Source organism: Pleurodeles waltl, chromosome 8, assembly GCF_031143425.1.
Source record: "Pleurodeles waltl isolate 20211129_DDA chromosome 8, aPleWal1.hap1.20221129, whole genome shotgun sequence".
Taxonomy (NCBI): domain Eukaryota; kingdom Metazoa; phylum Chordata; class Amphibia; order Caudata; family Salamandridae; genus Pleurodeles; species Pleurodeles waltl.
Window position 1 is genome coordinate 1,451,611,800 of NC_090447.1, and position 25,375 is coordinate 1,451,637,174.

The 25,375-nt window shown below is 42.1% G+C and overlaps 1 protein-coding gene across 7 annotated transcripts in view; it reads left to right on the top strand.

The window, feature by feature from the left end:
* BCL9 (BCL9 transcription coactivator) overlaps positions 1-25,375 on the top strand; it is a 505,695-nt gene that overhangs the window by 311,416 nt on the left and 168,904 nt on the right. Inside the window, exon 4 of one of the 7 annotated variants that reach the window (XM_069202615.1) lies at positions 11,629-11,841. The exons of the other annotated variants lie outside the window; for them this stretch is intronic. The gene's annotated coding sequence lies outside the window, so the exon portion shown is untranslated. The remainder of the gene's footprint in view (positions 1-11,628; positions 11,842-25,375) is intronic. 7 annotated transcript variants of the gene reach the window in all.

The window sequence follows — 25,375 nt, forward strand, 5'->3', positions numbered from 1 at the left end:
AGGGTCAAAACATTTCCAACAATCAAATACGCTCCTCCATGGATGCAGCAGACACGGCCGCAAGGACCATTAATACGTCGGTTACCATCCGTAGGCACGCATGGCTCAGAACGTCTGGATTCAAGCCAGAAATTCAGCAGGCAGTGCTTAACATGCCAGTAAACGAAAAACTTCTGTTCGGTCCGGAGGTCGACACAGCCATAGAAAAGCTCAAGAAGGACACTGACACTGCCAAGGCCATGGGCGCACTCTACTCCCCGCAGAGCAGAGGATCTTATAACACCTTCCGCAAAACACCTTTTAGAGGAGGGTTTCGGGGTCAGGCCACACAAGCTAGCACCTCACAGTCCGCACCGCCCACCTACCAGGGACAGTACAGGGGAGGTTTTCGGGGCCAGTATAGAGGGGGGCAATTCCCTAGGAATAGAGGAAGATTTCAAAGCCCCAAAACCACTACCAACAAGCAGTGACTCACACGTCACTCACCCCTCCCACACAACACCAGTGGGGGGGAGGATACGTCAATATTACGAAGCATGGGACAAAATAACTACAGACACATGGGTCCTAGCAATTATCCAACATGGTTATTGCATAGAATTCATGCAATTCCCTCCAGACATACCACCAAAATCACAAAATTTATCAAAATACCATTCACAGCTTCTAGAGATAGAAGTTCAAGCACTACTGCAAAAAAATGCAATAGAATTAGTACCAAGCACACAAATAAACACAGGAGTTTATTCACTGTACTTCTTGATACCAAAAAAGGACGAAACACTGAGACCAATTCTAGACCTCAGGGTAGTAAACACATTCATCAAATCAGACCACTTTCACATGGTCACACTACAAGAAGTGTTACCATTGCTCAAAAAACACGACTACATGACAACCCTAGACCTCAAGGACGCATATTTCCATATACCAATACATCAATCACACAGGAAATATCTAAGGTTTGTATTCAAAGGAATACATTACCAATTCAAAGTATTGCCTTTTGGTTTAACAACCGCTCCAAGGGTATCCACAAAATGCCTAGCAGTAGTCGCTGCACACATCAGAAGGCAGCAAATACATGTGTTCCCGTATCTAGACGACTGGCTAATCAAAACCAGTTCGCTCACACAATGCTCAAACCACACAAATCAAGTCATACAAACCCTCTACAAACTAGGGTTCACCGTCAACTTTGCAAAATCAAACATTCTGCCAAGCAAAGTACAGCAATATCTAGGAGCCATAATAGACACGACAAAAGGAGTAGCAACGCCAACTCCACAAAGGATCCACAATTTCAACAGGGTCATTCAACACATGTCTCCAAACCAAACAATACAAGCAAGAACAATACTACAGCTCCTAGGCATGATGTCCTCATGCATAGCCATTGTCCCAAACGCAAGACTGCACATGAGGCCCTTACAACAGTGCCTAGCCTCACAGTGGTCTCAAGCACAGGGTCACCTTCTAGATCTGGTGTTGCTAGACCGCCAAACTTACCTCTCGCTTCTATGGTGGAACAGTATAAATTTAAACATAGGGCGGCCTTTCCAAGACCCAGTGCCACAGTACGTAATAACAGATGCTTCCATGACAGGGTGGGGAGCACATCTCAATCAACACAACATAAGAGGACAATGGAACATACATCAAACAAAACTGCATATAAATCATCTAGAATTATTAGCAGTTTTTCAAGCACTAAAAGCTTTCCAACCAATCATAACCCACAAATACATCCTTGTCAAAACAGACAACATGACAACGATGTATTATCTAAACAAACAAGGAGGAACACATTCAACGCAGTTAAGCTTGTTAGCTCAAGAAATATGGAAGTGGGCAATCCACCATCAAATTGGTCTAATAGCACAGTTTATTCCGGGGATCCAGAATCAGCTGGCAGACAATCTCTCTCGAGATCACCAGCAAGTCCACGAATGGGAAATCCACCCACAGATTCTGAACACCTACTTCACACTCTGGGGAACACCACAAATAGACTTATTTGCAACAAAAGAGAACGCAAAATGCCAAAACTTCGCGTCCAGATACCCACACAAGCAATCCCAAGGCAATGCCCTATGGATGAACTGGTCAGGAATATTTGCTTACGCTTTTCCTCCTCTCCCTCTCCTTCCTTACCTAGTAAACAAATTGAGTCAAAACAAACTCAAACTCATTTTAATAGCACCAACGTGGGCAAGACAACCCTGGTACACAACACTGCTAGATCTGTCTGTAGTACCACACATCAAACTGCCCAACAAACCAGATCTGTTAACGCAACACAACCAACAGATCAGACACCCGGACCCAGCATCGCTGAATCTAGCAATCTGGCTCCTGAAATCCTAGAATTCGGACACTTAAAACTTAGCCAAGAGTGTATGGAAGTCATAAAGCAGGCCAGAAGGCCATCCACTAGACACTGCTACGCAAGTAAGTGGAAAAGATTTGTTTGGTACTGCCATCATAATCGGATACAACCACTAAACGCAACTCCAAAACATATCGTAAATTACTTGCTCCATTTACAAAAAGAAAAGCTAGCCTTCTCTTCTATTAAAATACACCTTGCAGCAATATCTGCATACCTGCAAACTACATATTCAACTTCCTTGTATAGGATACCAGTTATCAAAGCATTCATAGAAGGGCTTAAAAGAATTATACCACCAAGAACACCACCTGTTCCTTCATGGAACCTAAACGTGGTTCTAACAAGACTCATGGGCCCACCTTTCGAACCCATGCACTCTTGCGGAATACAATTCCTAACCTGGAAAGTTGCCTTTCTCATCGCCATTACATCTCTAAGAAGAGTAAGTGAAATTCAAGCGTTCACAACACAAGAGCCTTTTATACAAATACATAAAAATAAGGTCGTCCTACGACCTAATCCAAAATTTTTACCCAAAGTTATTTCACCATTCCATCTAAATCAAACGGTAGAACTACCAGTTTTTTTCCCACAGCCAGATTCTGTGGCTGAAAGAGCACTACATACATTAGATGTCAAAAGAGCATTAATGTACTACATTGACAGAACAAAAAACATCAGAAAAACTAAACAGCTATTTATTGCATTCCAAAAACCTCATGCAGGTAACCCAATATCAAAACAAGGTATAGCCAGATGGATAGTTAAATGCATCCAAATCTGCTACCTTAAAGCAAAAAGACAACTGCCCATTACTCCCAGGGCACATTCAACAAGGAAAAAAGGTGCTTCAATGGCCTTTTTAGGAAACATCCCAATGCAGGAAATATGTAAGGCAGCCACTTGGTCTACGCCTCACACATTCACCAAACACTACTGTATAGATGTGCTATCCGCACAACAAGCTACAGTAGGTCAAGCTGTATTAAGAACTCTATTTCAGACAACTTCTACTCCTACAGGCTAAACCACCGCTTATGGGGAACTAACTGCTTACTAGTCTATGCATACCATGTGTATCTACAGCGACAGATGCCATCGAACTGAAAATGTCACTTACCCAGTGTACATCTGTTCGTGGCATCAGTCGCTGAGATTCACATGGACCCACCCACCTCCCCGGAAGCCTGTAGCAGTTCAGAAGTTACCTTCAATTTTGTACATTTGTATATATATTATTTAATCCTTTAATAGGTACATACTTACATTTTTCATTGCGCGGGCACTATTACTATAGTACAACTCCTACCTCACCCTCTGCGGGGAAAACAATCGAAGATGGAGTCGACGCCCATGCGCAATGAGCACAGAAGGAGGAGTCACTCGGTCCCGTGACTCGAAAACACTTCTTCGAAGAAAAACAACTTGTAACACTCCGACCCAACACCAGATGGCGAGCTCATGCATACCATGTGAATCTCAGCGACTGATGCCACGAACAGATGTACACTGGGTAAGTGACATTTTCATTATCAAATAAATACACACATAGTATTTAATCCTGTAATTAAGAAACAAAAAAAAGGAATGGGAAGGTTGGACCTTTTCTAAACTTGATTGAGGTCCCTAGTCCGTACTACATTCTGTTTTTTGCACTTGCACTAATTCCACTAAGTAGTAACTTAATTTTTAGCCTCCGATTTAATTCCTTTGCATTTATATAACATTTTAAAATATCTAGATTTCTCTTTGTTTAAAAAAAAAACATATATATACCCTTTATTAAGCTCTTAATATTTAGTTTTCTAAACAGTTGCGGACCACTAAGGGTACCTGGGCCACAGGTTGAGAACCACTGGCTTAGAGCATCCCTCTTCCCTGGTAAGCGAGAAGAAATTTGGATTGTTTTGTGTAGAGTTTTGACATATGGGCAGGCAGAGAGGGTTTAATAGCTCACTGAATTTCTAAAACTTAGAAACCCAGGGTAAATCAAAGGGAGGGGCGGGGCGGAACAATCCCAGCTCATTTACATAACCTGAATGGGTGTCTAGGATTCAAACAGGGCTGGCTTTTGGGCAGTGCGAGTGGTGCGACCGCACCGGGCGCTGGCCTACGGGGGGGGCACTGTTTAGCAATAACTTCTGAAACTTGCCATTTAAAAGCACCTGATGAAAAGTTTCTTATGTGTTTAGCTTTCAAGAAACAATTAAAATGTCAAGGTGCCTCTTGTGATTAATGTTCCTCCTAGAGAGAGATGGGAGTTTTGCCTAGTGGCAGCTTTGACTCAACATAAAGTAGCAAAGAGGGTTAATATGCCTGCTGCAAAAAAAACAGAACTATGGGGCATATTTAAGAAAAGTGGCGCTGCACACAGTGCAACACCACTTAACGCCCCCCGAACGCCACCATGTGTGCGTCATATTCAGAATACTGTGCACCATGGAAGTAGTTGGGGGACTAGCGTCATAATTGATTCCGCTACTCTGGCGCTTTGCAGGATTAGCGTAAAAAAAATTGACGCTAATCTTGCAAAGCACCCAGAGGCCCATTGTAACCAATGGAACACTCCGTTTAATACCTGCTCTGAGCAGGCGTCGAAAGTGCTTGAAAAAAAAATGACTCAAAGAAAGATAACAGATTTCTTTGCGTAATTTTTTTTGCCTCCCCTTAACGCGGGGATGCCCCCTTTTGCGTACATTATGCCTGGCGCCAATGTAGCGCTAAGGGTTACAAAGTGGCGCAATGCATGCATTGCGCATCTTTGGAAATATGGTGCAGCGTTTTTGGCCTTCTAACGCCACATTAGTGTAAAAAAAAAAAAAAAAACACTAATGTGGCATTAGAATGGCACCAGGGGCTTTTAAATATGGCAGTACTTAGTTTGTGCTTGTTGTTTCCGGTGCGTAGCATGGCACTTATTTTTTAGGTCTGGCGCTTATTTTTCTGCCTCAAGCATTTACTGCGAGAAAGACACATATGGGAAAGACGGAGGAAGAGGAAAACGAAAAAGCGTCACAATGGGGGAAAAAGCAGAAACCTGCAAGAGTGAGCTGAGGGGCAGGGGGTTCCTGTAAATGGATTTAAGAGGCCTGAGAGGGCTTCAGAATTACGCTGCCTCTATTCCATGTTCACACATTTAATTGCAGTAGCCGCATGTTTAAGAGGTGGACCTTGGGCACTGGCACCTTTTTTATTTACAAATTAAGCACTGCCCTATGTGGCATATTTGAAAAAAGTGGCGCTGCACACAGTGCTGCGCCACTTTTCTTGCGCCCTTTAGCACCCTGCGGTACTTAATGGACTAGAGTCTGAATTTTTATGCTAGTCCGGCGCTTTGTAGGATTAGAATAAAAAATGTTGACGCTAATCCTGCAAAGCACCCAGAGGCCCATTGTAACCAATGGAAGCCTCCTTTTAATGTGTGCTCTGAGCAGGGGTTAAAAGTGCCGGAAAAAAATGACGCAAAGAAATCTGACCAATTTCTTTGCGCCATTTCTTTTGGCCCCCCTAACGGGGGAATGCCGCCTTTGCGTACATTATACCGGGCGCTGGCATAATGTAGAGCAAAGTGTTACAAAGTGGCGCAATGTCTGCATTGCGCCACTTTGTAAATATGGCGCAGTGTTTTTGGCCTTCTAACGCCACATTAGCTTTAAAAGAAAAAAGTACACATGTGGTGTTAGAATGGCACTATGGGCTCATAAATATGTCCCTATGGGGCATATTTGAAAAAAGTGGCGCTGCACACAGTGCTGCACCACTTTTCTTGCACCCCTTAGCGCTCCCCTAACACCACCATGTGTTCGCTGTATTTAAAATACAGCACAATATGGCGGTAGTTAGGGGACTAGGGTCAGAATGTTTTATGCTAGTCCGGCGCTTTGCAGGATTAGCATCAACGTGTTTTTTTTTTTTTTTTTTTTTTTTTTTTACGCTAATCCTGCAAAGCACCCAGAGGCCCATTGTAACCAACAGACGCCTCCTTTTAACACCTGCTCTGAGCAGGCGTTAAAAGTGTCGGTAAAAAAATGATGCAAAGAAATCCGTGAGATTGCTTTGTACCATTTTTTGGCCCTCCCTAACGGAGGAATGCCTCCTTTGCATACTTTATGCCTGGCGCAGGCATAATGTAGTGCAAAGGGATACAAAGTGGCGCAATGCATGCATTGCACCACTTTGTAAACATGGCATGGCCTTTTTGGCCTCCTAGCACCACATTAGTGTAAAAAAAAAAAAAAAAGACGCTAATGTGGTTTTAGAATGGTGATAGGGGCTCTTAAATGTGCCCCTATATTTTATGTGGCTAGCTGAGTGGTTTAGTAAAGCCAGCCTTTACAAGTGCTTTAAAACACATGAATGTATGTGAAAGGGGAGCGATGAGGGGCACATTTGCCGGGTGGTAGTGAGTGAAACCGAGGAGGAGGTCATGGGGTGGTGGGGGCGCCACAATAAACTGTTGCACAGGGCGCCGCCAGTCCTAAAGCCGGCCCTGAATTCAAATGTCCGAGTTTGGTGGATTTTCTTTGCTACCAGATGAGCCCAGATTCTGGATCTAGTCACATCTACTGAATCGGTGAGTTTGAAAGGCAAAACCTTGATGTGTCCTTGTCTTTTGAGGCTTTTCGTGTGACAGACGACTGGCCCAGTCTCATGAAGGGGTGCTGTTTAAACCAGGAAAAGTATGGGAACACAGAATAGAACATTTGTAATCAATCGGATTTCTTTCTTTTTTGGCCTTCGAAAATAAGGTAATGTGCAAGGGAGAACACATTTTAAAAAATGCCTTTCTAAACATATGATGTTATGGATCACACCAGATACAAAATACTCGGGATTCCTAATCTCAGATTCTTGAGCACGTTTAAAAAAAATATATATACATATCTGTAATAATGCAGTGTACTGATGTTAATTTTGTAAATCTGCCATGAGGCAAAATAATTACAGATGAAAACGCCAATTTTCCCTTTTCCCTACCTTTTTACGTTAGTTTTTCAATTCAACAGTTAGTTTCTTTGCGAAAGACATGATTGAGCTACCAAAATGATTTAGTGCTGAATTGTGAATTTTGTCTAATTTTCAAAAATGGATTGCTTTCCATGTTTATAACAGTTCCCAACACAAACTGCCCGTTGGTAGAAACCTCAAAAAATAGGAAATATCTAGGAAGACGGTGATCTTAACATAACACACCTTTTGTCAAAGCCGTTTTAGACACTCTTTTGGACAGTGCTTTTTCTCCATATTTCTAAAAAGCCCCCTCCCCATTTTTTTTTGCAACATTTTGTTCTGTTAGCCTCCTGCGTTAGGGTCCACAAACTGGGACCCTTTATAACCCCCATTAAAGGGCATAAATTTAGCCTGGGAACATTTCACGCGAGAAAAGTTAAGCAGGCGTAAGTACAAACTGCTATAAACACAAAAAGTGTCCGCACTGGGGGGCCAAGGGTGGGGTGAAGGGCAAAAAGCTTCAACACTTAATGGACTAATTGCTTGAACTGGGATGAAGTCCCAGTCATTAGCGAAATGTGGGAATCTTTGTTTATTAGTACATGTGTTTCACATACCGCATTGGGCCACATTTCTTATCACCAGTATGTTATCAGTATATAAACATGTCTGTATGTGTAGCTCCTTCTGATTTTTATTCGTACGACAGGCTGTTATGCCCAAACCAATTGAAAGTTGAGGAGTCAGTTCTGGATCTGCACATGATTCCTGCAATGTGATCGTCAGAGGGATTTGTTATGGGTTACGTTTGACATGGTGACTAAGTAGTTAACAGCTACCTCGGCCTGGCTTTGCTTGGAGGGAAAGACTTCTAGTACAAGGCTGCCAGCGTGTGCATGTTAGCAAGGTAAAACTTCATTAGCAAGTCTTCCGTGATTAATTATATATTGCTAGGTGTCTCGTTACCGGAGATTTCTTCCTGTCATGTTCCAGGCGTTAGTGTTGTTAATGTTAAAGCCCAACTTTGTTCTTCAAGGCACGTCTCGTAATCAATAGGTTTGGTATGCAGCGTACGAACAAAGGTAACCTTTTAGAAACGGATAGCAGATGGACTGTCCTGTGTGCACAAGAAACATCTAGTTCTAGATATGGAATGATGCCTCGGATGGGTTATTTCTCAAGTTTCATTTTTTGTTTGTGTTAGATCATTAGGTGTTTTGTATCATTAGATGTGTAATTTAGTTTTTGTTTGTGTGTTGTCAGTACCGAAATGCGGACTACAAAACTAGCCACTGCAATAGTGTCTCTTCACACGGAGTTTTCGCCGATTTGCAGAATTTCCATTTGGCATAATGTACTGGGGTATATGGTGCACACCCAGTGATTGTAGTGCAGCTTTGGTAATATAAAGTATATTGTCAATGTGGAATTAATATAAGGGTGGGCCAGTTCGTGGTGCAGAGGATTTTTATTGTCTAGTATGGGCGATGGGCATGAAATAAATATGGTCACATTTAATTCCTAGATAAGAAGTGTGCATTTTACTCTTAGTTTTGTAACTCTTAGTACTTGTGTGAAGAGCTTGCCCCACTCCCCCCCCCCCCCCCCCAACTCCCCTGTTAAAAAGAACTGCTGAAAACCTTTAGCTGTACCACTTACAAGGTGTAATGGCCAAAGTGTCGTATGACAAAATGAAGAATGATCTTCTGGCCTCCCTTAGTTACGTGAGTGTCCAATACTCTTGTTTTGTCCACTCCGAAAGTGCATGTCCATTATTCCTGGGCAAGCATATGAAAGAAGGCTTTGCTTAGATGTTGGTGTCCACTCACCCCGGGTCTGCTGCTTTGTACTTTCACCTAGATCTGCCACTTCTTTGCTGGTACACTTTGTATTTTTCCTGTTGGAGCAAGACTGTTCGGCCAGCTGTCTCTTGAGTGTCTCCACCAAGGTATAATTAACACCATGTTGGAAGACTTTGGTCTGAGTGTGCCTGAGGAGATTAAGTCTTCCTCCAAGCAAAAGCCAACGGAGGCCTTTGGATTCTAGTAGGTCTAGTATCTCTCAGCTAGCTAGACAAGGTTATGCAGTGCCAGATATTAGATAGCAAGCCCAAGGATGCTAAGTGTGTTCAGTGTGCGCTTTCCGCTAAGCCAGTTCTGGCAGTCTTGTTGATTCTAGGCATGGGCGGAACTCGCATTGTTCTGGTATGTGAAACTCCACGAAGTGCCCAAAAAACCCTGCCACGCTTCGCAGAGAGCAAGCAGCCAAGTGTGGTAAACTGCACTGCTCCTGATGTGTTTTTTTTTTTTTTTTTTTTTAAAGCACCTGGAGTTTGACCCGTGCTGTAAAATAGCACAAATGGCACCTCATGCAGCGTAAGAAATTACTTCTTCCTTCTGCCAATGGAGTATATTTTCTACTCGAGTGGCAGCTTCCTCAATGTGAGCGGCAGGTTTCTCAACGCGAGCGGAAGCAACCAGTCTCCACTGCCCACTTTGAGAGATCTCGCATGAGGTGGTCTGGTGTGTGATTTTTTTTTTTTTTTTTTCTTTCTTTTCTTTTCTCCCCTGCCAGCCTAATGTTGGCGAGCCGTGAGACAGGAAAAACTCTGCTTCACGCCGCTCTACAGAGTTTTTCAGAACTCAGTGTGGAGCGACAAGTGGGCAAAACTGAGAACTCCACCGGCGGAGCAAAATTCATCACCCGCCCCTAGTTGATTCATGTGGGGCCTGTCCTGCAATGATTGTCACCTTTCAGGACTGATTATTTTACTCGAATGCAAGAGCAAGAGGGTTCAACAAGCTGTCTCTTGAGTATCTCCACCAAGACATAGTTAAAATAGTTATGTGAATGAAGAATTTTTGTACGCTGTGCAGCTGTTCTCACACTGTTGGAAGACTTTGGTCTAGATATGCCTCGAGGAGATGAAGTCTTTCTGTCAAGCAAAAGCCAATAGAAGCCTTTGATTTCTTATAGGTCTAGTATCGCTGAATGCAGAGTTGTTCCACAGTATTTTAAATTGCTCCTCCTAGTCTGATTAGGGTTGTATTCAACCATGCCGGTAAATTAGTATCATAGTAGGTACGTAATGGGTGGCATATGTGCCTTATGTCGATCCCTTGCCCTCTCCCCCATCCCATAATGTTATGAGGCCGTTGAAATTTTTGTGATTCTTAGTCTGTGCCATGGAGTATGTGAAGGCGGGGAAGTAGGCCGGGGTGAAATTTAAATAATGCAGAGATAATTTCAGGAATTTTGCATTACGATTGCCGTATGAAACTCGTGAAACTACACCATGCCCCATAGTTACTTTTGCTCACTCTGAAATTATAGAGCAGCAACATCTCAAACACCCAGTATGTGAGCTGCTGTTCATGGCGCAAATAGTTTTTGTGCTTTTTTTTATTTATTTATTTTTTGCTTTTTTTGTGTTTGTGCAAAAATACGTAATTGCATCAGAAATGGATGCATTGATTCATTCCACGTTAGCAAAGCGCTAAGTGTTGGATTTACATTTTGCATAATTATGAATATTTTCCCCAAAATTTAAAAAAAATGGCAAAAGCAAATTTTGGTCACTACAAGTAGAGTTGGAAAGCTAGAATGTGGACAGAGAAAAGAGAAATGAGGGTGAACACATCCAAGAAGGCCTAGTGACCGAGACTGAGAAGAGATGGCAAGTACTGGTGAACAGAGGTCAAAAAGTTTGATTCCTGAAGAACAGAAGAATGGTTATTTTTCGAGGATGAAGGGTATTTTGTAGGTTTCTTTTCCATCGCATCTGCGAGTACGTCCTTGTTTGTTTTATACCTTCATACGCCTATTGTACTGTTTCTTTGGTTTTGGGTGTCTAGTATAAAAAAACAATTGCTTTCAAAATTAAAAATGTGAAAAAACAATGAAGCACTGCGTTTTTCATTAGATGGGTCACGGTGACTTCCACAAAACAGTGACATTTAATTTGCGTTCTAAAAACATTGAAGATTTATATTGATTTTTCGATATCCGTATTTCAAATATTGATTACTTAATGACATTAGCTTTGACGGAAGAATAGTGCTTGACGTTATAAAAACATTTGTTTAGCTTGAAGGTCAATCCAGCAACCCCAAGGCAATGGTATTAAATAACTGTTGATTCTTATTATGTTACTGTTTAAAACTAAATGTGTTAAGTTTATCAGATATCAGTAATAAAAGTACCCTTTTCAGTGCTGTGTACATTGAATTCGTTCTGCTATGATACAATATTTCAATATAGTGTTTTTCTTGTTAAATACGTTTTAGGCTAGAAGACTACATTTTCAACCTGCAAAACAATGGCTGTTCTAATGAATGACGAAAAGGGCCCATATAACTTCTGGCAACTGCACCGGAATTGTAAATACAGGCTTCTTTAACTTCAAACCCACAACGCCTAATAGAGTGTGCGTGCGCTATGACCATTTGAGCTTAAATCAATCTATGGGCTTGACTTGTAAAGCCTGTGAATTGAATGAGGTAGGAAAACATCTGTGCATTAGTTACACTTTTATTATGGGAGTAAAGACAACTTCCAAACAAGTGTACTGTACAACTGTCGGAAGGAGTGAACTTAAATGTATGATATTTTTTTTTCAAACTAACACCAGTTTTCCAAGTTTCTCATTTTGTACATCGTATGAACGATCTGCCCCATTTTAAGGTTAGCATTGTAAACACAATTAACTTCAGAAATGCTGCTTTAGTTTGCCATATTTGAAAACCGTTTCAAACATGTTTCCACAACCTTGATGTGTGTTAATTGGTGTCGTTTCTGTAGTACTTATTCCTGCATTTTATAGGTGCAACTTATGTGTACTGAAAAGTGTGAAATGCATGGGTGCTCACCACCTTTGTGGAGGATTTCCCTGACCAGTGCTGTGGGAATGCCCACAATTGTGATTAAGACAAAGGGGGTCATTAAGAGTTTGTCAGACGGAAAAGGCCGTCTGCCAAACTCCTGCGGTCAGGTTACCATGAGTGCGGTCCCCTTCCCACAGGCCCCAAAACATGAGTTTTCCGCTGGGTCAGCGGCAGGAAACGGCCCACAACATTGACGACGGCTCATAATTGACCTGGCCGCAATGTTGCGGTGCATAGGGCCACCAGCATTCACCGCACTTTTCACTGTCTACAAACCACACAGTAAAAAGCATGATGGGGCTGGCCATGGGTGGTCCCTGCACCTTGTTTCCGCCAGCATTTACATGGCGGGGCTACCACCATGTAATAAACTGTCGGAGAAGGGACTCTTAATCCCAAGGGCAGAGCTGCGCTGGCAGAATGGGACTGCCAGCACCGCCAGGCTGTCGGGTGGCCGAAAAGTGGCGGTGCTGGGGGTCCGACCATGGCGCAAATGCCAAGGTTGTAATGTGGCTGACGGACTGCTACATTGGCAGCGGTCTGGTTGCCACCGCAGCCCTGGCGGTCTGAAGACCGCCAGGTTACAATGACTGGCAAAGTCTTTAAGAGAAAGACGTTTAAAATAAGTGTGTATTTTTGTCAGTGTTTTTCTCCAGCTCTTTCACTTCTGCACAGTAAAGAATATAGGCACCTTATTCCTGATGCAAAATTAGACAAGTGTTAAACCAAGAAAAAAACCTTTGTAGCATGGACATATGTCTGGTGTGACTTTGTTCACTGCACTAAACCAGAAATTGCTGTGAGAAAGTGCGGTCTAGAGTCAGCATTTGGCCATAGAGGTTAGCTCGAGTTATACTTCTGTTCACTGAATCTTTAAAAGGGCTTCTTATAAAAAACAAAGACTTGCCTACTTCCACATTTAGTCAATTTAGTTGGTGGGTGTTCACACTATATGGGTACAACTGTCGCCTTGAATATCCTTGTTGCGCTTCAGTTGTTGACAGATGTTTTCATTAAGCTTTTTCAGAATGTCAGTTATAGCGTTGCACTGTGTGTAGATCGGGTTTTAATCACATTTAGACCATTGGAGTGAAAAGCTTTTACTTTTTGGTTAAAAAAAATAAAAACACACAAACTATGCAGTGACTGGCAGATTTTCTGGCATTTACAGCAATTCGTGTGAATGTGAGAAAATCTGTGGACTTGGATTAAAGATTTTCCAGGGCCCAGTGAAAGGGACCTGAAGAAAAGTCAATAATGAAAGCTAAATGTAAACTGCTTCTTACTGTGAGGTCTGGTTGTAACCGCTACTAAGGATTTTGTGAGCTAGTAATGAGTTCTTGGGTCAGCCATGGAACCTGGCCCCTCGAGCAGCTGATCCAACCTGCATCGTACTGTACAGGTAGCTTGTCCCAAGTCTCCTCTTCTTGGAGGCCCATCACAGGCTAAAACCAGAGACGGTCTGGAATTGTGTAATTTGCAAATATCCGCAGACCTTACTTAGTTTATGCAGATTGTTAAAATGTTTGAAAACATTGCATTCGAAAGGGACTAATGTTTACACTCCAAAAACACCTATATCCTGCTAGTTGGGATTTGATACTGCAATAGCCTATGAAATGTGTGACCTCTGGAACGGTCCACTGACATTCGTAGTAAAGGCTTCAATAATCTTGCAGCTTCTGAAGACCGTGTTTAGCTTGTTTTCTCAATACATCTAGTTACTGTGGTTTTGTCAGGCTGAAGATCGAACATGCATGTTTCATTTGAAACCATTAATTAAATCAACTATGCTGGGTGTAACCTTTACATTAAGTCCAAATAACATGAAGTCTAAAATGTACTGAAATTAAAAATGCAAGTTGTCAGTGTACTTTAACTGACCTTCAGATACTGTGTGGTTGTCTTTTTTTTTTTTTTTTTCTTAGTAAATCATTTTTGATATATTGTTTGTTTTGGTTATCGTTGTAATCTCTAGTGAATGTTAAGGCAAATCTTGGCTTTATGACTATTTTAAGTGGCCTTTGTGATTTAATTTTTTTTTTATTTTTTATTTTTTATTTTTTTTTTATTTTGTGGTTGTGTAATTTAGTGCGGGTTAGTTCATTTAGTGTTTATTTTACAAGTTAAGATTCGAATTTGAGTGCTTTAAGTGTTAATGTTTTATCCTATTAACACTTCGACTTAAGTTGATACAGTTAGTGTATTACTTACTTCTGTGAAGACTATTTTCAGATGTTAAAATGGATACGAATCTTATGCAAATACCAGTGTATGTTTTGTTTGGAAATGGGTTTCGGATTCTTTTTATATTTTCAGTTGTGTGTATGTTCTACTGCATGGTTGTCCATCGTAGATCTACAAGTGTCAGAACCGGGTCAAATTTTGAGGATCTGTTCCAGAAGTGCATTTTATATACATTGTGTGTAAAAGTGATCAATTTAATGCTGTCCTGACTCCAACCCTAGATGACCGATGTTGGACAACCTTGGAATGTTAATCTGACAATTCAGTGCTTGTGTCTTCGACTTGCTGTGTCAGAATAGTAACCTAACATTCCAAAATGTGCAAATGCAGTATGTCACCACAGTAATAAATAGTATACAGCAATCGGTTTGCAACTTTTAAGCTAACATAACTTTCACACCTTAAACTGTAGTCCACTTAAGAACAACTGATTTATAAGGGGTCTTTTAAACTATGAATTTTGGTAGTTTTGTGCTCATTGATGTTTTTGAAATGGAAATAAAATGGGTTATTTACATTTTGGTATGAGAATCAAAGTGAAAGATGTAGTTGTCTTTATCATCCGCATTGGTTGGAATGTTGCAGTTTGAATGCTTTCTGAAATGTGCATTTTCTGCCATCTAGTGGTTGGATATGTAAAGTCTCTCTTTTTTCCCTCTTGGTTTTCTCCTTATGACGCCAGAGACGCGTCCGCTGAGGCACCCGTGTGTGATTGCCATCTTTACGTCATTTTTTCTGCTGTTTGGTACAGAAGCAAGGCTCCGCAGGTCTAGATTGTAAATGCTGAAGAAAAGAGTACATACACCACTGAGAAGCACCAAAAAAACAGAAGAGAACAGACATCATTGAAGGTGAAGAACAACATTGAGAAGAATGTAAAATTGTTAGAACAAACCTTCAAAAACACAGATTTTTCTGTTTGGCTTTGGCCACATGGTCAGAGAATGGCCAGCCTGTGGGTGGTCTTTATTTAGAAGTTTGTTAGGCCTCCAAAGGGACGAAAAATACTCCTTTTAAGTTTTGCCCCAAGTGTCATCACAAACTAACACAAAGATTAGCACAAGGTGTGCAATTTGTGCCTTTGAAAAGACCACCAGACAGAAAGGTGCAGGACATGCACAGACTTCCTCCTGAGAACCCTTAAGGTGGGGGAAGAAACAAAGCAGAGGCATTAAAAAACAAACAAAAAAGAAACATACAACTGTGACACCACAAGACTCTGGTGTGCTCGAGCTCCAAGAGATCTAACGGATTGTGGAATAGACCCCGTAAGGAACCTCATTACAAAAGCACAATGCAGTTGAGGAGATCAATACAAGAGAACCTCACGGGTCAAATTTAAAACAACCTCTGTGCGTAAAATGTAATGCATTGACTCCAAGAAGGATTCTGGATTGAGGGAAGGAAAAGGTGCAAAGAAAGACATTTTGATGCAGGCAAGCCAACTGAACAAATATCACTTAACATTGAAAGAAAGAAATGCAGGCTTAGAGCCAACATGTGGTGTTATTGCCGAAAAAAAAATACCTTTGATTAATCCCTCATGGTTTTTCAGATACCAGGGAAGCCAACTGAGTAATCGACCAACCGAGAAGGACACTCAGTTAGAACCATCTTTAACTCCAGAGGCACAAGAGGAGTTTTATGAGGAAGATTATCAATGAGTTCTACCCCACCGCCCCCAAGTGTTAAGCGTTCCATGAACAGGACATCTGGAAAGTTCTTAACACATATTCAACAGAAGAGTTTCGATACATATCCTTCTAGACCTTCACCATCTGACAAAATGCCACTCTGCAGTGCTTTCATTAAAAGATTGGCTGATACTTAAGGGATGCAGCCAGAGAAGAAAACTGACAGAGGCTTGCTTTTTATTAGAAACATTACTGTCAGTCCAAAAGACACTAATGTTACCCATGTTGACAAGTATTAATGACTTTGGAAAAGAGACATTCAAGGAGCCAACATCTTTGAACCCCTTAGCACTAGGGTTCAGAAAAATTACAAGCGCTCAACACAAGCCTAAAAGGATATAAAGTGCAATGCACCCACTGACTAAATCTTGACTCCCATTTAGGAAATGGGCCAACCCCCCCCTCACACACCTCCCCACCCCCCACAAAGCACCCTGAGAAGGGGATGGATATGGGAGGAGGAAGAGAGTCTGCTGCAGCACAATGGACGATTGAGAACTCCAGTGCCCTCCCAGAGAGGCTCCGTCGTGAAAGGCTTCCTCCCCATTTGTGATCCCATTTTTCTGGTGGCCATTTTTTTGACCTATAGTCTAGTATTATTGAGCTAATCCAACAACATAGAATATGTTGTTACGATACAATTGTAGTCTCAGACAAGTGCTCCTTTTTTACTACAAATTACAAGGCTTCTGACTGTAAAGGACAACAACTGGTGGAGGAAACCTACCCATTGTTTGGTCCCATTTTTCTCAAAAGTGAGCCCTCTGGCCCAAACCACCTTTAAACTGATCCCTGTGGCCCATTGTTGTGTATCGGATTCCTACCAGTTGGAAGCAGTTCCATGGCAGCCACTTGATTCAGTCTACTCCTCCTTGATCTACGTGTGCGGAAATTCCTAGCATTATTGTGCTCAGTTTATCCCTTTTGCTCGCTCTGACAGTTGGCTTAGATACAGGTCAAAATGTTGACAAATTCCCGGCTGAGATAGACTTAGATTAATGTTGTCTTATGTGCAGAGATCCCTTCGTTCCTTTCTGGACTTTGAAACTAAAAACAGACCTTGGAATCTATGCATACTATGGTATTCTTAACTTGGTTTCTTCATTTTATTATGATCACTATTTTTGCTCTGTTTGCACAAATCCTTGATCTGTGTGCTCATGTGACACTGAGCACCAATTTCACAATTTTATCTATATGTGCTGCTTAAAAATATATTTTGATTTTTAAATGTTATAAAAAGGATTGTTCTAGTCATATCCTCTGACCTGTGGCATTATACAATACACCCTAGCTATTGTAAAAATCATGAAGTTCAATCACAATTGATGTCTGCTGAGCAGGTGCCGCCACCTGCAGAGGGAAGATATAGAAGAATTTATGCAGCTTCCACAAGACAAATACAGAAACGGGCTAATGCTGTCATACAGGAAGGCAAGACTATGGCCAACACATGGCCAAAATCAGCCTTAGATGTAAGTGACACAGCAAGCAGGCAGATGTGTATAGGGACCACGCTCAGGAGACAGACCTGGCTAAGAGTCGGAGGCTTTAAACAGGAGATCCACTCCTCATTTATCAACATGCCGTTTCGTGGGGAGAACCAGTTTGGCTCACCTGTAGATGAGTTCCTACAGTAAATGAAGACTATAGAGACAGCCAAGGCAACTGGGGGTGATGTGGCTTACAGTTTAAGAGAGGCTTTAAAAGAAGCATGACCGCATGAGAAGAGCTACTGGAAGTGAAAGCTTCCACTTTAAACTTGCTACAACTGTAGACCTCACAAGCCCACCACCACATGGGCCCCTGTCCCTTCATGGCAATACCAACCATATCAAAGGCAGCCATTTCGGAAGTTTATAAGGTTGGGGAGGAGGTGGGGGGGCTGGAGGTGGGGCGGGCAGTTGGAGCAAAAACACCAAAGGCAGTGCTTCCCAATGTGTTTTTTTTTTTTTTTTTTAAACCTCAACACAATTTTTGGATAAGCTTGTATGATGCTTTGATGGATATGAGGCATGCAATTTGTTACTTTAAAAAAAATAATGTATTGTTTTATTTTTTATTATATATCGCTTAAGCATCGTGTAGTAGCAGTACAATAAAATGACATCCTACGGCCTTTCCTTTCAACTTCCTGGTCCCCACCAAAATTATTACCTAATTCACTTAACTTTTCTTGCTTTGACTGCAGTGTGAGAGGGGCTTGTCAACACTGTTCCCCATGTTAAAGTGTTTGTGTGTATATATAATCAATCAGCAATTGGTCAGAAGACCTAGCCTAACATTTTACCTCTGTTTGTTTAAGCGTAGCAAACATGACCAGATTAAATACAGAATTTAAATGCATCTTTATTGATTTAACTTTCTCGACCTGCCAGAAACCTCTAAGTGACCACTAAAAGACCACAGATGACAAACACCAGTAGCAGGCAAATTAAGGAGGTTTCCCAATGAGTGTAGACATATAACCTCCACCAAATAGGCATTCATTTTAGACCCCAACATGAATGCATAAATGTACAAGACAGACCTCCAAATGGAAGGCCTAAGAGGAGACATTGCAAGGGACAAGAGAACATCTAACATGATGTAAAAGAACTGTTGCAAAAACAAGCCATAGAGGAGGTACCAGCAATACAATGCAGCCAAGAAGTTCTACAACCTAGTCTCCAAAAATACCTTGACACTAAAATTAATCCAAGGCATCTAAGACTTTTGAACAAAATTGATAGACACAACTGTTCTAGATGTTGATACCTCAGGAGGTCATGCACATGGTGAAGGGGACTACATGGTGACCATAGACCTCCGGGGTGCCTACTTGTACCTCCCAATGAACAACAGGTACAATAAATACCTAGAGTTTGTGGCAAACAGTTCACGTTACCAGTTTAAAATGCGGCAATTGGCACACAGTCAGGCACCAAGAGTTTTCATGTAAAGCCTCCCATTGGTGGCAGCTTATTTGAGGAGGCTAGGGAAATCATGTTTAGTCCTTCCTGGATGACTGAATGATAGAAGTGAGCTGGAAGAGGAAGGCAAAGACAGCATGCAGAAGGTAATTTAAACCTTATGGTAAACTCATCCCCTCTTCTTTGGAAAGGACATTTCTTCCTATGGATAGCTCGGAACTCCAACAAGAGGGGGGCATTCCTGATGGAAGAGTTTCTTAGCATTGAAACAGCAAGTTTCCCTCTGCAAGAAGGGTAAGTCTCTTGCAGGGAACATGATGATGAAACTTATGAATGGTGGATTTGTGTATTCTGTTGATTCCTTTTGGAAGGCCTGCATGATATCAATCCAAAAGTGGTTACAAAGCCAGTGGTTGCAGAGATGTCAATCCAAAAGTTGTTACAAATGCAAAGGCGGCAGACAAGGTAGTGGAATCTAGTTGTCACAGAGTGGGTACAGAAGGAAATGTACAGAATGTCTCAGTTGGCACGTTTTTCACACTGCCTTTGTGACAAAAAAAATGGATGGATCCTACACGGGCTGAGGAAGATGCAGGAGCAGACTAAATCTCTGTGGGCAATTGAAACCTAACAGAAGTGCTCAAACACACAAATGAGTTAGAAACTGTGTTTCCATCATCATACCTTCCACATGCAGGTTTTGGGGGTTGGACGGGGATTGTTTCTGAAACACTACAAATCCAGACAAGCAACACAAGGATTTTCTACCTTATTAAACTGGGGAGGGGTCCAAATCCTATGTCCTACCCAAACTAGAGCAGGAGATATTGAATTGATCCATACAAAGAGGTCCAACATTAAGGGCTGTAAAGGCATGCAGAAAGGAGCAGACAGAGTAAGTAGAGAAAGGGTGCTCATCAGGCGAGATGGAACTCAAACACAAGGTGGTAGACTAATCTTTCAGTGCTGAAGCACAACAGAGATACACCTGTTTGCATCATACGCAAATGCAAGATGGCAAAACTTTGTGTCCAGGTATCCACACCACCGGCCCCTGGAGAATGCTCCATCTGTACTATTGAACACTTTTGAATGATTCTTTTAACCACTTTTATTTTTGATGTCGGCCATTGATTTATTGGCTCCAAGCTGCGCAAGGGTGTATGATACGCTTTACAAATGCATCAAATCAAGATTTTATTATTATTTTTTTGCCTGATACAATGCTTGTGATCTTTGTAACTGCGATTTTTGTGAACATTATGGTTTGGATAGTTTACCAGGCAGCATAACTTTAGTAGCAGGTCTTTGTGTGAAGGATAATAGTCCTGTATAGCATGAGCTTTTCTAATAGCGACACAAGGAGTGTATTTGTATTCTGGATTTGTGTGTTTATGCATGTGTGTGTTTATGTGGTGTGTGTGTATGTATACAATGGTGTGTGTGTGTGTGTGCATGTGTGTGTGTGTATGTGTGTATATATATATATATATATATATATATATATATATATATATATATATATATACACACACACATGCATAAACACACAAATCCAGAATGCAAATACACTCCTTGTGTCGCTATTAGAAAAGCCCATGCTATACAGGACTATTATCCTTCACTATTATTGTTTTATTGACAGCAGATGTTCACCTGTGTGTGGGTTTGTTTGTGTTGACCTGAGGTTTTATGAACCTGGTTGTGTGCATGCAGTCAGTGTGAGTTTTCAGTGGGCTTTTCTCCTTAAGTGATGCAAATTAGTCAAGACAGGCCAAAGTTGTAAAAATTAAGGTGCCAGCCTCAACTCAGATATATATATTAATTCGGTGGCATGTGTGGCTGTTTACACATGCTCTGCATACTCCTGCCATCTAGTGTTAGGGTTGGAGTGGTGCAAGTTGTTTTTCTTCAAAGAAGTGTTTTGAGTCACAGGATTGAGTGGTGACTCCTCTCGGTAATAGTGTGCATGGACATCAACTCCTTTGTTAGATTGTTTTCATTTTTGGGGTTCAGACGTGTGTCTCTTGGACTCCTCCAGTTTCAAACCTTTCTTCTATCTTACCCTCTTTCAAAGGAATTATTTTACGATCATGCTTCTTCCACCCTAGCATTTGTTTTGAATTGTTGGTCTGGGCACCGACCGTGCGACCTTTGGGGAGTCTACAACATACTTGGGCCTATCTTCCACATGGCACCGATGGACATGCTGATCTGATGGAATGGCCTCTATTCCGTTTTTGCCCTAAGTGCCACTCAAAAGTTCCTCACACAGACCAACATCTGGTGTGTAATCTCTGCACCGCTCCCAAACATCAAGAGACTGCCTGTGATGTGTGCAAATCATTACGATCGAAGAAAACGCTTCAGGACAAAAGAGCACATCGATTCGAAAAAGGTGCACAGAACTGCAGATGACACTCTGGACATCTTTGGAGAGGGACATGCACAGGAGAAGGCTCTTTCCATCCAGGGCTCTGCCGACATTCAAACAGACATCGAGAGCCATGAGATTACCTCAGCGCAACCGGAGTAAAGTGGCCCCTTCTGTCCACCCCAAGACCCTCAAAAGGCTTAGCATTGCCAGTCCGCCACTGCCACCGGGCCATGGTCTGAATTCGAAGGATGCTTCAGCTGCCCCACCTTCAGGCTTGTCACCGAAAACAGTTGCCAAGACCTAGCCATCGTCTTCAGCTTTGATGTCCTTCTCATTGGACCGAGAGAGTGTATCCATCTCGATTTGAGCTTCAACTCTGAGCCGAACACCCTTAGGCTCCTCTTCGGTGCCGACCAAGTCGCACTGACCAAAATCTTTATTGCCGTAAACATATAGAACCAAAATTATCAGAACCGACTGACTCAAGCCAGTCTTCGGTTACTCCTTCTCCAGCCGAGCCCGTATTGGAGACTATAGACGCTCGTCATCACCAACTCCAAATCCAGGAAGGGTACAGGGCGAATCGTCCTATTTCCGCCTGTACTTTGATAAGGGAGCTTTCCTTCCAGAAAGTTTTGGACACTCCTCCACCTCAAAAGACGACGAAGTACAAGGCCACTAGTCCACCACAAAGACCTTCTCCACCTCCTCTGCCTCCTTCTTCACCTCCCTGTCCTTCTCCCGCATCTCCAATTCTGGGAGATTCTACTCCTCAGGGCTCCCCTTTATCACCTGGGAGGGTGGTTTAGCTGGGCCACCCCTTGACCCAGACTCTTGGGATCCTTATGATTTTGATCCTATCACCTCTAATGATCCAGATCTCTACTATGCATGGCTCTCCCCACCTGAGAATACCACTTTATACCAGCAAGTAGGTACACAAGCAGCTGCATTTCATAATATAGAGCGGACTAGAGATCCTATTGAACAAGACTTCCTTTTTGATACCCTTATTTTTACACATAGGGATATTCAGTTTCTACCAATGCTCCCTGGTATGCTTGGTCACGCTGACAACATTAAGAGGCCCGTCCGCTCTAGAGGTAGCACCAATAAGAAAGAAGGTAAGAGCTCAGCCTCCACGGCTCTTCCTCCACTGCAAAGCAGTGATTACCTCCATCTGCTCCTGCAAATTTAACACCTGTCGGGGGAAGACTTCATCACTTTTCACAATGGGACCAACATCACAAGAGACCAATGAGTCCTTTCCATTATCTAACATGGTTATTGTCTGGAGCTCATCACCACTTCTCCCAACATGCCCCCTTGCTCTCACAGGTTATCTCAGGAACACCTCACCCTTCTTCAACAAGAGGTCCAATCACTTCTTCTCGAAGAGACCATAGAGCCAGTTTTGCTGCAACACCAAGGGCCAGAAGTATACTCCCTATACTTATGATTTCCAAAAAGGACTGCTCTCTCAGGCCGATTCTCAACCTCAGACCATTGAGCATGTTATTCCACTTCTAGAGCAGGGCAACTTCCTGACTGCTCTAGATCTGAAGGACGCCCATTACCATCCACCCTGCACTCCGAATATACCTAAGGTTCGTCATTGCAGACAAACATTACCAGTTCAAGGTTCTACTTTTCGGGGTTACCACTGCTCCCAGGGTCTTGAAGTGTTTAGCAGTAGTTGCAGCACACCTCAGAAGTCAGAACATCCACGTGTTCCCCTATTTAGAGCAGAGCATGTGTAAATACAGCCGCACATGCCATTGAATGGACAATGTTACTTACCCAGTAAGCATCTGTTTGTGGCATGTAGTGCTGTAGATTCACATGCACCCTTGCTCCTCCCTTGACGCCTGTGGCTGTTGCAGTTACATTATATTTGTATATATTTGTACATATGTAGTTACATTTGCTTGGACATCTTTCTATATACTTTTCTTTTCCTACACTCCTTTCTCACCCGTCTGTGGGAAAAAATCTAACAAAGGAGTTAATGCCCATGTGCACTGTCACCAAGAGGAGGAGTCTCTCGATCCTGTGACCCGAAACACTTCTTTGAAGAAAAACAACTTGAGCCACTCCGGACCCAACACTAGATGGCATGAGCATGCAGAACATGTGTATCCAGAGCCTCACATGCCATAAAACAGATGCTTACTGGGTAAGTAAATATATATTCTTTCTACTCCACACCCCTTTATACCTTTTAAGCTTTATCTTGTTTTGATTGTTTATGGTAGAGTGTTAATAACTAGTAATCTTTCTTCATAATGGTTATTACGCACCTGAGAACATTCATGGAGTGAGAATGTCTACGGCACGTCTGGAAGCTTTGTTGATTGCGGATCTTGAACTGAAATAGCTTCCAGCAGGTCCTGTCCACAGGTGGTGGAAGCATACATTAAACTCTGATTTCAGTCATAAAATGACCAGTGAAGGGTAATCAAGGTTTCTGCGGCATGCCTCCATTACTTGAGGCTGTTAAAAGATGGGTGACCAATAACACTCTCAGGGTGTCTTTTCTGTACATAGGGTTTTGAGGAAAGTCCATGCAGTACTCCTGTATAGTGGGGGGAGGGGTGGGGGAGAGGGTAGGGAGGGCAGGGCAGTCACTTAAATGTAGTTTGGTGAATTTTAGAAGCAAAGTTTTTATGTGAGCCGGAATTCATTGTACATACCATGACTTTTCTTTGGCACTAGTATAATGTATCCTATCTTATGAGACCTCCAGTGTTCATTAGATAAATAAGAATCAAATGTGTGCCACAAAAAGACAAGTTTGCTTTGTATTTTCTTCTTCTCTACTTGTTTTGGCCATCAATTTGGGCCATGAGTCTGGGGTGGGGGGAGTAGGGCGCCATAGCTTTAAATTGGCTGGTACTGTCAGGATCTTAGTACCTGCAATGGGAGAGTACCATCACTTCCCAATGGTAGTGGGTACTCTGGGACAAGGGGTACCTGCATCCACTATATTTCTACTGCTGTAACGTGTAGCAAATCCACGTATGTATTGTTTGGCTTTACCTCGCTTGGGTGTAGGCCGCGCTTTTGAAAACCCAAACAATAGTTGTTAAAAACTGAACTCTCTGACTTTTTTTTCAGAATGCCAATGCAGAGTCACACAATGTGATGTTAGGTGTGTTTATCGAGATTTTGTTCAGTCGCAGAGTTTGTACGGTAACGGTTAGCAGTTTCTACAATAAATCTAAAAGCATTCCTTGATGGCTAATGGGCTTCGCATTGTTTGATACACATGAATTAAGTGTCAGTTTCGTTTTCTGATTTTCCTCTGTATAACTTTGTTGTCAATAACACATTCTAACCGTCATGTATTATGTTGACATAAGGTTGCTTACCTAAATATTTGTATTGCTTCTAAATTAGTTTACTTTAAACTGTGCCGGACATAGTATAAAGGAACCGTTTTTTCTCGTTTCAATATTACCCAATGAAGGTTTAGCTGTAAAGCTTACACCTTTGTCCGCACTACAGGGCAGGAATATTAAATCCCGCGTTACCGGCTTCAGTAGTCGATCTAATACTTTTGACCATATAGATCTAGCTTTTCTTGTGAAAGTGATAGGCAGCAGAGCACCAGATAGTCTCAAGATCCGGCAGAAACTGCAGAACTTTGCCTTTCCTGAGCATGTGACCTTGCATTGATTCAACACCAGGCTTCCCTGATTCGCACTCAACGCCTGCCTCCTCGGTGATCCCTGTACCTCTCCTCCTCCGCATAGAGGGAATCACTGCTTCATGTACCTCTTCCATTGGAAGATGCTATATAACGCTGCCATTCTGCTGTAGAGAAGTGTTGGACGAATGCTTCAGATATTTAAAACTGCCCCTGCTTACGTCTGACACTGGGACAGCTTCAACCAGCCTCACTTAATCAAAATTCATTA